We start from the raw sequence: 14,162 nt of genomic DNA, 5'->3' as shown, positions 1-14,162 counted from the left end.
CGACATTATTATTATTTTAAAATAGCATCGAATCGCTGTCGGCCAATTTTTTTCTCTGTAAACCGACAGACTGACGAAGCACACTGCACAATTTATTCCTTGACGACGTCGTTTACCGAGTAACAGTATTATATTATGTTTTGAAAAATATACACTTTTTTTGGATTATAATTTTGTATGGAAAAAAATTATTGTGTTTTTTTTTTTTCGTGGCATAATGTGAATACGAATCTTTGATTTGTTGTTTTATAATAGTTTTATAATATTATTATTTATTGCATTATAACCTACACAAATTATAATAGTAGGTTTATTAATATGCTTATTAAATATTTATTAATCCACACCCTCTGTGCGCGTCTCTAAAGTTTTAACCGTCGTTAAATACTTTAGAGGTATTTATTGATCACCCGTATTTTTTTTGTAATTTCATTTTTTGTATTTATTTCTTTAGGTCACTTTATCCAACCCTCTCCCCCTCCTTAGATGCGTCGGCATCAATAAATATAAACAGAGATTGACAGATATTAAATACCACGATTTCACACAACTCTGTTTTATAAATACAAAATTGTTGTGCTTCATATTTTGTTTATTTATTTTTTGTTAATTTTAAACAAGATGATTTATTTCCATCTGCTGAAATGGTTCTTTAATAAATGTTAAAAATTATTTGAAAAGTACTCTAACGAAAACAAACAAAATGACTGATGAATGAATGTAATATTATTATGGGATATAATCTGGTCTGTGTTTCTTTCAAATTATTTATAAAAAGTGGAAAGTTGAAAAACTGCGCAATAGCAGAAAAATGTAAATTATTATAAATTATTAAATATTGTCGGGGTCCTATCTCATGGATACACTCCATTCTCACTGATGTTGGTGATTATAATAATTATGAAGTATATTTTTAATCAACAATATTTGTTTATTAGACATTGCATTTTAATAATGCATAATGCACATCACATTGTAATTTTTAATTAATTATATATATTATACGTATTGTTGTTTTAATCTAACCAGAAACAGGAAATTATTAAAACATGTTAATGAACATTTTGGGTGATCATCATCCGATATGTTTTGCCACTGTGTTTGCCAGATTTTAGTCTTAAGTATCAAACGTATCAAAATTGGGTAATAATGGTTTGTAAAACAGTGCACATTCCTTAAGTTTGTTTAAATACCTATGTAGTATTTTGAGTTATGTACTTAGGAATTAATGATTGTAAATTGGACATTATACGATTATGTTAGGAAAACATTTGTCAAACTTTTTTCATCGTTGCTATTGTAATAAAAATGATATCGGCTTGCATTTGGGTTTCATATAACCTCTATATTTACTACACGAGAATGTAATTCATATTACGATGGCAATACCAGAAACTAAATAAAACCAAACTAATAAATAATAAAACATATTTCCTGAAATTTAGGAGGGGAAGGTTCAACCCCTAGACCTCCCCTCATTGTATAAGTGCCTGAATGCCACATTGTAATTTATATTAGAATTAAGTCTGGTTATAGGTACTTGACATGATCTATTTTAAATGTAATTTTAAACTTATTTTCAATTTTTTTTTTAATCTTAGATACATTTTGGTTAGACCATCTACGAAAATAAAGCAATTGTCAGCCAACACAACATGATAAAAAAAAATTAATTAAACACAACAAATAATTTTTGTTGAAAAATTTAATTTAACAATTAACAATTTAACACAACAAATAGATACCTATGTTATCATATGGGTAGGTACCAACAGTGTGCGAGGTCATTGAATTTTAATGCATACATATAAAATATACAATACTCATCGATTGGGAAGTTTCGTTTAATAATATTGTACTCATCAAGTAAGTAGTAATCGATATTTGCAAATAATACAAAAATGCATCGATTATCGTGATACGAAATGACAGCGATTGCTAAAAGCTTGATTGATACACATGCTATTGTGTTATATAATGACGGTTTCGTTTGATAAATGATCACATCCAAACTCCAAAGTGACACAACCTAAATAATTATACATCCCGTGTCCCGCCAATCGTATAAAGTTATAAACGTTCCACGATTAAAAAAAAAACGCATACATTAGTTTTTATTGGTATGTTATTATACAATAGTATGCATGACGGTTACAACCACAATAATTGATCGAATTCAATATAATTCCGAAAACGATTTCTTTAATCGTTCGTTAATATATTACACACTACAGTGTATAATAATAACTAATAAATAATAATAATATAGTAAATATTTTAGTATTAATGCCAGACAGCATAGGTGTATATTGACTGTGCAATTGCCAATTTGTGATGATTTCGTAACTATTACAAAATATTATGTCCATTTATTATTATATAATGTGGGTAGCGAAAATATCGAATAAAGCACCTAACATTAATAATATCGGATTTGACCATAATTATTAACTATAAGTCTATAATCGAAAAGTTGTTTTATTGGAATTTTTCATTTTTTTTTTTTTTACTGATAGTTTTCTACCTACCATGTTATACAAACACGATGTAAAGTAGCACGGCCTTTATTCACGGACCTTTGAACTGCATTGTTGTAGTTTCATCGATAGACTGGTGATTTCGTCGTCGGTGAATGTCAATATAATATATTATCTATTATTTTTATGATATGAAGTGTGCTCCCAAGTTCAAGGTTTATTTGAGTTTTCTACGAGTTTATAATATATGGATAAGTACAATAAAGTGCAAACATTTTAATGGATTTTGATATTGTTAAAATTTTTTTATAAATATCTGGAATAAAATTTGCCAACTCACTTATATATATAGTGTTTAATCACCACACGGCAATGAGTAATGACTAAGTCAAGAAAAAAATGTATTTTTAAAGAGATTTCAACGTCAACTTTATACTTAAACCGAATAAAATTTTATTAAAATTTTAATACAGTAGTCATAGATAAATAAAATTTTATGAACATATTAGTATTAACGTTATAATTTTACTTAAAAATTAAACTCACGGTGTGAGAAAAAACTTTACTCGGAATATTTAATTGTCAAGGTTTACCTTATAATATACTCAGTTAACGCAGCTGTGACTTTCATGTCGATGGCCTGCAGATTTCCATGATATTAAGTATTTTTTTCACGCGTAGATCATGGTGTGAAATTTACATTGGTTCAAAAATAATTTTGAATATATCTCAATCGCCAATTTTTGCTGTCGACATTATTTGAAAATTCAGTGAATTTAGTGTTTTGTACAATTTCATGTGATTTTTAAAAGCATTATATTCTTTCTATGTAGTTTAAGTCAAAAACGCGATTTAGAAAAAATAGTTTATTATTCCGAAATTATATTATATGTCTAATGTCTATATAATACCTATGCTATATATATGCATGACTTCGGCTCAATAAATTTTAATGAAGACTTATTATTAGTTTTTCTTTGCAATTTATACATTTTACATTTTTTTTAGATCAAGTGTCCAATAAAACGTAGGTTGAAGAATTAATCGGTTTCGACCGTTTCATTATAATATACGATCTCGTCCATTTTTCATACTGTCTGTATAATAAATGCAAGTACTAAAACAGTTTAAGTTCCTAAATCGATAAAAGAAATCGATTTCACAACTCTTGAAACTGAAGCAGGTAACGATAAAAATCACATGCGGAAAATAAAGTTGGTATTTTCCAACCATTCGTTTGCAAGCCCTTATTTATATTATTATCTACTTCTCGGTTTTAGCGGAAATAAGATAATGCATATATTGTGATTATATACATTTTTGTTATTTTTTATGTGAGCAAACTATAAGTCATAAGTATAACCAATAACCATATGCTATACCTAATTAGTTTCTAACATTTATTTTTTTACAAAGAATTACTCCAAAATAATTATTTGGAATAATAAAATAAAAATGTATATTGTCATTTCAAAAAGTAAAAACTTAAAATATTATTCATGGTCAACTACAATTTATATTAATAAATGATTTAAAATGTTATTTTACAGTGAGAAATAACTTAAATGTATGTAAAAATAAAATATTATATTATATTTTTAAAGTATTTAAATAATGGATTTCTTCTAGTATGATGACTAAAAAATAATTAATACCTATAACATAATTGTTATTTGTTGTCATTAAAAATTAAGTACCTACTCTTTTTTTCATTCTTTGACATATAATTTGAACTTTTGAACTAATAAATAAAAATAAGGTAATAAAAACTAACGCCATTACACCATAAATGCATAATACATATTTAAAATACGTTATATTATATAAAGAGGAAATATCTGGAAAATAAAAATAAAAACTATTTATAAAATAGGTTTATATTTTTTTCCTATCGAAATAAGTGTTGTCGTAGGCTGCATCAATGTTACACTCTTACAGCCACACGTCACACCATCTTTAAAGCTTCATTGTATATTTTAACACTCACATAATTATTCACAAAGCGAAGCATTACTTAAAAAAATTTTATTTCGGAAGTGGTGAAATTCTGAAAATTTTTGAACATTTAAATATTTAAAATACATATTTTCGCGCACTTATATTATACTTATATAGCGCACTTATATACGCACAATTTTATCGTGTATTAAATCCGCAGATCTATATTTATTAGATGTTATAATTAAATAGTTTCAAATTTAATTGTTAATGTATTTCTTTTATTGATATTATTTGTATAATGCATTAATTATAATATAATTTATTGAATACAATTATTTTAAAATAAAATGATTTAAAATATGAGTAAAAAAATTTAAAAATAAAGTCTATTATAATTTTTTTTTTACTTGACCTTCGTATTTCACTAGTCTAGCAGTATATATCGTATGAAACGATATTATTGAAGTCAGAATCGTGTAAATGAGATTGCATTAGTATTATTGTTATAATTTTTATTTTTTATTTATGACAGTAAGATTAAATTATATTATGTTAATCAGTGAATTATTATTTAACTACCTACACTATAATATTATATACAACAATGGTAAGCACGAATTCATCAACGTGCGTATTGGAAATATCAAATACGATAAATTCACTGCATGTACTGTATTATAAAACATAGGTATAAAGTAGGTATAACTTTAGTGGGTAAAAAGTATTTTGAACAATCTTTTAATCATTTAAAAATAGTATTTTGTTATCGGCCACACAAAAATAAAGTGTGAATCGTATGTTGGTATAAATAAATTATGTTGAGAAATTTTCTAGGCACCACTGCAGGTTCGTCTAAACTTGAATTACTTATATTAATGACGTATATAAAAAATTAGTGCCATATTTGGCATCAAAAGGTGTAAGTACTTCTGATAAAAAGATCAAAACATAGGTCGTAATTTAAGAGTTTATCGAAGGAATAACTGATAAACTAAATGTACTTACTTATAGGTGAAAAAAAATGATAGCAATGCAAATTAAGGGTTGATCGCACTAAAACTAAATATTATATTTTTCAAATCTGTAGAGTTATGCATACAACTAGATATATAATGTCACATTTTGTACAGTCAGACTAAATAAATATAGTATGATTAAGACAGTTACACAAATGTATGATTTGTTTGTTAGGTAATAACAACATTAGGCATAACAGAATTAGTGCATTACGTCCTTAAAAGATGCAACGTTTACATGGAGGTGGCTTTGGGTGGTGTTATGCGAGTATAGGTACCTATATATGCTACTTGTCAAGAAAAAAAAATCACTTTTGATAGACAAGAGATTTCGTTTTACCACTGTTGCAGAGAGTGCAGCCAAATAAATACACAATGTTGTATTAATCTGTTTTAATCAAGGTCAAAATATATACGATTACAAGAGTTTATAAAATTTTATAATATTGTAGTATCTTTGAGTCGATTTTACGGTATTTATGAGCCGTACCGGCGAAAATCACGTTCCTCTGCAATAACTTCGACATCACGCATTTGCACGACATTCGAGATTATCTATAATATACAATATTCGCATTGATATATCGGTGATCTAAACAAATAAAAAATACGTAATTTCCTGTGCTCGGGATTAAATTAATTTGATTTATTTAAGCTATTCACAACATACAATGTCGAAATAATTATTGTAATCATTAAGTTTTTACAACTGTATTTTGTTAGGTGTATAAATTTATATTAATTAAATCAGTGCATCTACATCGTATTTGTATTTAGTTTAACATTATAATAATTAATAATGCCTACCTATTAATCTTAACAATACACTTTGGAACAGGGAAATAGCAGAAAATATGAAATAATTAACATTTTCAAATGGTGTAAAATCAACATATTTTGTATAAGCATATTTTAATAGCACCCTAAAGTCTATACCACTTAAGGCTCGAGGAGGATGTTTAAGTGTTTATTACAATATGAATGTAAATGTGAAACATAATAGTGCGGTGAAATTTTGTATTATATTAAATTTTTGAAACTATTAACAAAAATGAACAAATTAATGTGTATATGATACATTCACATTCATACATGAATGTAATAAATTACCAAGTGGTAAATATTTTCTATTAGTTGATTTTACTTTGTAAATTTGGTTCCCAGAAAATTATTCCATTGAAAATTTAAATTTTCAAAAGGATTACTTTCGACTTTGGTTAAAGGTTACACAATTATTATACAACAACTTATTATGGTTAAACGTATGTAAATTTAATTTACTGTACGTAAATATAAAATATAATTATTATTAAGTGCAAAATTTGTCAACTAAAGTGAATGATAAAAATTCAACGTTCTTCACTTTGGATAACGAAATTATTTGTTAATACCTAGCTTACGTAATGGCCATACAATTATTAATAATTTGTCAAACTCGTTTATTCAGAAATGAACTTAACTTCAAAAGCTTTCTAAGCATTTTATTGGTAACTGTCAATTCAAGGCAATCTAATTTTACTTGGACACGCATGGTTTATTTATTTGAAAATGATGGATTATGGAATAGTATTGCAATACAATAATATCGTAGCCCATATGGTATCATATTATAATATTTTGTTCATAATTATAAATATTTGCTAAAATTAGACAACACTACTACGAACATATTATAATTGTATAATATTGTATTATATTATATATCTGTAAAATAATAAATTTTAAATAAATAAAAAGTTTGGATTGTTTAAAAAATGATTGATAATTTTGAATTTACGAAATAATTTTTTTCCTATTAATTCTTGTAATTTTATTATATTTTATAAATAAATAGTTGTAATTTTACGTGAATTGACGCGCGAATGTTATATTATTTGAATGATTTGTTTTAGACAATTGTTTAATGTCATCTTTTCAAACTTATTAATTTGATTTACTTATACAATATATTATAGTACCTATACGACGTTTATGTTACTAATTATTATTAGTATCGAATTTCAGTGGTAAATAATATTATTTTTAACAGCATAATTGATGGTCTAAAAATAAAAAAACTGATGTTAGCAAATTGATTATGAATGAATAAAGTTATACACTTTTATATTGTTATAAAATACGATGGTTTAAATCTGTATGAAATATAAACAGTTCGATTGTATTTTATAATATTTATAAATTACAATATTTTATTAATGATTATACCTTACTATGATATACTTATTTGGATCGAATCCATGTGTTATTGATAGTTTCATTTGTTATAAGCTATAAAAATCGAAGCCTAGCTTCTCACGTACCTACAACACTTAACAATTCGATTGAGTCGCTTGAAACGTTGTAACGATTTTATTTTATGTAAGGGATGCTCACGCGGGGTAAGAGAGAATGACACTGGAAACAAAGGGCCCCCATTTATTTGAGTAAACCTTTAAAAGTCTTTTTTTAAAAAAAAAAGAATTCAATATATTTTACTGAAAACCTAATTTTTTTTTTAAATGCTTAATTTTTCTCGCATGTCCTACGAAGGATTCAGCTTATAGATACTAGATACTCACGATCACACTCGTTTCAATTAACGTTGTGAATCGCGATATGTAAAATAATATATTCATAAAATAACCATAGTTTTATATACCACGCAGGATAAAATGAAGAAAATATTTAATATTATGTAGGATTTGAAATAGCTTTGAAAGAACTGTCGAGTAATGACAAGTATTAATAGATTTAATCTATTTATATGTTTATTTTATACTTATCGCCAGTTTTTCAAGTGATTCATAATTTCTGCCAATAAAAGGCATTCAGCGTGATGGGCATTGTAACAATCTGATTGCAATAAAATATAAATTATAATATACACATACAATCTTCAAAAATGATCGCGATTTCAGTTATACTATTAATAATTGTTCCTATATTTGTGCATCGCGCAGAGTTCTCCAATGAATGTGGAAGTTATTTGTGATTAAACGAGGCCATGTGTACGTCCATTTTTTTAGTGGAGCCGGGAGGAGATAATATTATAAGATATTATAATTTATTAAAATATTCAAAAAGTGACAGATTGGTTTTATAGTATCTACATAGGTATATGTCTAAGACTTAGTGTTTGTGAAATACCTACTAACAGTTTTGACTACTCGCATCTCCGTGAATTATGATTATATTATATTATATATATATATGTTCAAACGGCCGAACGAAAAAACTGTGAGTAAAATTATTCATTAATAATAATGATAACAATAATAAAACAGATATTAAGTAAAATATTTGAATATTACCACCATCATGCGGAGAAAGGGGGGAGGGTGGCAGAACGCAAATAACGAAAGATAAAAAAAATACGAAAGAGAAGAAAAAAACAAATAACCACGATAAGTTTTACTCGTCGAGCACAGTAAACACAATTGTAACGTATAGACGCTTACGTGTACAAAATTTTTTTTCCTCTTTTCCATTTCCCCTTCCCCTTCTCCACGCGCTCAAACACATGTACAAGATACACTCTCGCGCGTATAATACACATTACGATTTAATAATAATAATAATAATAATAATAACATATACATTTGTCATATTATAGCATCCGTCGACGTATTTCGTATCGACGAGTGGCCGTTAAAATACACAGAAAAGCGTTATTGTTGCATGTTTGTCACACACTCGCACACACGACCGCATACAAGCGTTTCATAATAATCGTTAATCAGACATCCTAGACGGGTGCCCACTCTGCCGCCGCCACTGTCCGGGATCGGGTCATTTTGTTTTTACACAGATCGTTCGATATTATAATTCAATGCAGGCGCATACCTATACGACTCCGCGACGACGGGATCGAGGGCCGAAACAACCGCGCCGTGAGACGACTACGGTATAACAACAATATTGTATAGATACCTAGGTCACGGTTATATCAATACACACGCATATAACAAATATATATAGGTACCAGATGTTACGACGAGATTTAGGTCGGCCGGCGACGAATCGGTTTTTGAATCGGAAATGCTGTCCCGCGGTTCCGGCAGTAGTATAGTAGCCCGAAATTCGCTGTTATTATATTATTAATATTGTTATTATTATTTTCGCTCCACTTCCGTCGTTTATTTTCGGGTGACTTACCGATGGATATATGGGTCTCGACGAGGTATACCAATGGACCAGGCTGGGCGACGGAAATGCGAACATTGTTAACGGTGAGTACCTAAATATATATCATACATTATACTCACAAATGCGTAGTTACCTATTCTATGGTCATTATATTATTATGTAGGAACCGTTTTTAGAATTTTCCCACAACCTTTAAACATCAATATTACTGCATTTTTAAGAAATTTTTTTCTAGATTTTTTTTACCTACTTTTAATATTTTGTTTTAACAATTATTTAAGCCATTTTTTCTCTTCAAATATTTATGTAGTAAATAAAATATAATACAATTTAAAATAAAATACATTTTGCAAGTATAGTTTGTTTTAATTACTTTTTCACTTGCTCAATTACCAATTGGCAAAACTATAAAAACGCTTTTCCGGCATGGTATTGGAAATAATTATAACAGTCTTATGATTTTCCATTGAAGGTTTAAAATTTTTTACTTGGTATTTGGTAATAATCTATACGAACTATACACGTTTGGTGAATCAATTTTACCTAAATATTTTGACACCCGCGAGATCGAGCCCACGTCTCTTGTCTTAAAATATTTGGATTTTCGGGTTATGTGTGTGTTTTATATAACAATATAACGTTTGAACAACATAGATTGACACAATATGTCTTATATAACTAATTCTGGAGACCGTTGCAGGATAATAGTATATAGTAGTGATGGTTACGGCTTGCGGAAAATAAACAGATTTCCAATATTGTACCTATAGCATTAGTTTTGTATACCTACAGCTTAGTTGAATACGAGTTAGAGCCAATTTATACTTAAAAACGAGTTATGAAATCCATTAGGATTGTGAATATATTATTAGCAAATAATAATAGTATGCTCTGATGTACAGAACCGCCGCAATATTTAATTATTATTAAATACATTCACCGGTGAACAAAAAATACGATAAACTTTATTAAAATAATGTGTGTAGGCATAAATGTACTTAAATACATTGCTCTGGAAAAAATGGGTTTTGCATAGTAAATATGAAATTATGATGTGGATGCAATAATATTAAATACAAAAACTGTTTTTATGTTGCTAAATATAAACTGGGTCAGATTTAAAAATTTTCTCTGAAAAATGTATTATTTTGTAAAAAAATACATATTTAATTTAATTTATACAACACATATTAATTTAAAAAATACCTAAATTAAAAAAATCCCTAGTTAACGTTTAATTTCATAAAAAATAACATATATTATTTTATTGTTACTTTTTTTAATAAAAATTACTTATTTTGATATTAACAAGCATATATTATTGATAAAATGTCATGTACGTGTATCTACTTCAATAGTTGTGGATTTAAAATACACATTTCTAACTATGTTAGCTATTTTAATCATACTGAATAAATAATAATTAATAAAATAGTAATACAAATTAAATCGAAGCATAAATTAAAAATAAGCAACAATTCAAAATTATAGTAATGATTTATAGTTAAAGTATTTATTGTTGTCGGAAATCCATGTTAAATACTTTACCTTTAAATCATTACATTTCTGCAGATAATACAATATTGTAAACAATGTTTAAAGAATTTTTATCTCCGTATTTGTTTGATAAGTGTTTAAAATTAAGTCACAGATATTTAATAAATGATTTATATTTACTTTATTCTTTGATAGTACCTATGTAATAAAATAATATGAGAAATTACTTGTTTGTATAATACCTATGCAACAATATTTATATACTCTACAGTTTACACCATTATCTAAACTCACAAATCTTGGTTAACCAAACATCGAGTATATAGGTACCCCATGGTCCCCACCTAATAATAATATAGTACTTTTACATATCCTAGCGTAACTGTGTAAGTGAGTATAAACGTACAACTATATGTATGTATAGCAATTACTATTCTCACGCAAAGAACTATTATCAATAATCAATGTTATAAGTATAGGTCCCGTGGTCCAATACCTATTTTGAAATAAAGAAAGTTTTTGATTGTATTTTTAACAATTATTATCTGGGTACGAACTTTCGTCCATTGTAATTCTATACAGAAATTCGAGTACACGTTTGAATTGAACAAATAAATTGGTTATATTTCTTCGAGAAATAATCATTAATTTGATGGTAATAGAACTACCGGGAAAATCCAGGAAAATACTAATTTACAAATTTCTTCTGGTTAGTGCGATGCGTACGCTGCATAATGCATAATAATCGTTATTTTTGCGGATAAGTTTTAGCGTTCGATAGTTATAGGAAACATTATTTTATTAAATTTCGTAATATAATTAAAATAAATTTAATTTGTAGTCAATTACTACAACTAGATTGTTGGGTAAAATATAACATTAATTATATTCTATGGAGCTATTTTTCATTAGAAATCCAAACGATTAAGTAAAACTTTAATCGTATGCAATGGTTTAATTATGTTATATTTTAGCGCAATCTATAGTTTTTCAGCAGCGTAATAATGATTTCGAGATTTCGAGTATTTAATTAATAACGCAGTAAAATTCAAATTTTGAACTTTATGATTTAATGCAATTTGGTTGAAAAGACTTGAAAATATTTATCTTACATTCTAATAGATTTTTAATTAAAATACACATGGTTTTAATTTGTTCGTGATTTAGGTGAGTACTTTTCAGCATAACATTATATTCAAAGTTATCGGTCGATTAATCATACTTATATATATAAATATGTGAAGTGTATAGAAGTCCACTTTGAGAAATATTTATTAGTTTCCGAGGAAACCACTAAAGCTGAAGATCGTGGTTCATTTTATGGTAAGCTGCAATATATTCCTAAGAATATCATAAGTTAATATTATGCTTAATGTTTTCATTTTTGCTATTAATGCCGTAAATAAAGTCACGAAATTCTAAAAAAATTAGCTCTACGCATATTATATTTATGTACATTTTTTTCCCTCAACAATTTATTATATTTTACTCTATTTTAATATTATATATATATTATGAATAATTATTGAATAGGTGAAACTGGGATAATATTTAAGAGAGGGCTTCACTCTTATTCCTCCAAATCGCAAGAAACTACCTACGACATAAAAAATTTATCATTACCTACATGTTTTGCAAATTTGTTTAAATCAGGTATATTATAGCTAGGAATATAATTATTATTAGATAAATATTATTGATCAGTGATCACGATTGCCTACAATAAGTAATATCATTAAATTAATATTGTGTATTGTTCATAAAAAATAGATAATAAGTAAGTAGGCATTACATTAAAACATTTGGCCTGTTATTTGTGAAACTGAGTTAATATAATTTTGAATTTCTTTGTTAAGATTAAACATAAAAAAAAAAAATGTATAACTGTATTGCTTTTAATCAGATTGTGAATTAATATTAAATATATTTAGAACCCTTATTGATGTTCTTAAGTTAGTTATAACCACGTTTTTATTCAACGCTATGCCAAAAAAACTTTTGTTATAATATGTTTATATTCCTAAATTTAAGCTACATTTCCAATTGTTGTGCTTAACTTTTATATTATACCTGCAGCTACGTTGTATGTAAGTGTATATTACGTATTATAATATTGTACTGTATGCATTGAATTGTTGATACTTGTTTTTTTATTTTATAAGAACTAATGAAAATTATGAAGGGTAAAATAAATCTTACATCAACTGTCGACAATAGTTCATAAATCTAAACTTACAATAATTTTAAGTAGGAAAAAGACCAATGTTAGACGGAATTAAAGACACAGTATTTTCTGAGGGCGGAGTTTTTTTCACTTATGTTATAATATGTTGTATAATTATATTATAATCTTTGTTTTTTAATTATAATTGCAGTGTATAGTGTAATAGATTTTTAAACAACAGTTATCATAAATATATAAAATACATTAATGATGTGATGTGTTTGTGAGCCACTATTTATATATTTGAGTGGCTCACTACCACAGAACTTCAATTCTGGTATTCAATACGTCTGTCATCAACATAATTTGACCGGAACTATCATCTAAGAATAATCATGACTACCGGTGTGATGTGCATGTGGGCTTCTGTGATATTTACACAATAATTTTAAAACGAGTGGCCCACAGTCACAGCACCTCCAGTAGTTGTTGAGAAATTTCAAAACGAAAATTTGTGGTGCAACGATTTCTGTTGCAGTGACATATACAAGGTGATTCACAAATTATAATGCTTACCCTTACTTTTTTCATGAAGTGTTAATAATGAATTTATTCAATTTCCAATTTATGGAATTTTTAAGTATACTTAATGACCATATTTTCAAATACATATTGTTTTTAAACAATTTGGAGCGTCCTGTTTCGATTCTAACATGTTTTTTTTTTAAATTTAAAATGAGAATCACCATTTTTACACGCAAATTGTTAAATAAATTAGATTTTAAACATTTTGATGCGTCCAAATTAAAATTTGAACGAATAATTTTTGAGTTATTTATTTTTTGTGTATGTACTAAGTACTAAGGTCAGCAGACTTGGAAGATAGAGATAATTATTGATGAATTTTGATTTGAAAATATTATACTAAGTAATTAACAGTTA

General features: G+C 26.9%; 1 long non-coding RNA gene across 1 annotated transcript; it reads left to right on the top strand.

The window, feature by feature from the left end:
• Nucleotides 1–9,036: 9,036 nt before the first annotated feature.
• Nucleotides 9,037–13,491, top strand: LOC149060888 (uncharacterized). The gene is made up of 3 exons (XR_016189415.1): nucleotides 9,037–9,642; nucleotides 12,301–12,379; nucleotides 12,590–13,491. It is a non-coding gene; the product is annotated as an uncharacterized LOC149060888 (long non-coding RNA).
• The last annotated feature ends 671 nt before the right edge of the window (nucleotides 13,492–14,162 follow it).

The sequence above is a fragment of the Diuraphis noxia genome, unplaced genomic scaffold, assembly GCF_037042655.1.
Source record: "Diuraphis noxia isolate RWA-SAM2 unplaced genomic scaffold, SU_Dnox_SAM2 contig0001, whole genome shotgun sequence".
NCBI classification, from domain to species: Eukaryota; Metazoa; Arthropoda; class Insecta; order Hemiptera; family Aphididae; genus Diuraphis; species Diuraphis noxia.
Note: the sequence above shows the minus strand (reverse complement) of the source record. Positions and strands in the feature narration are given on the sequence as shown.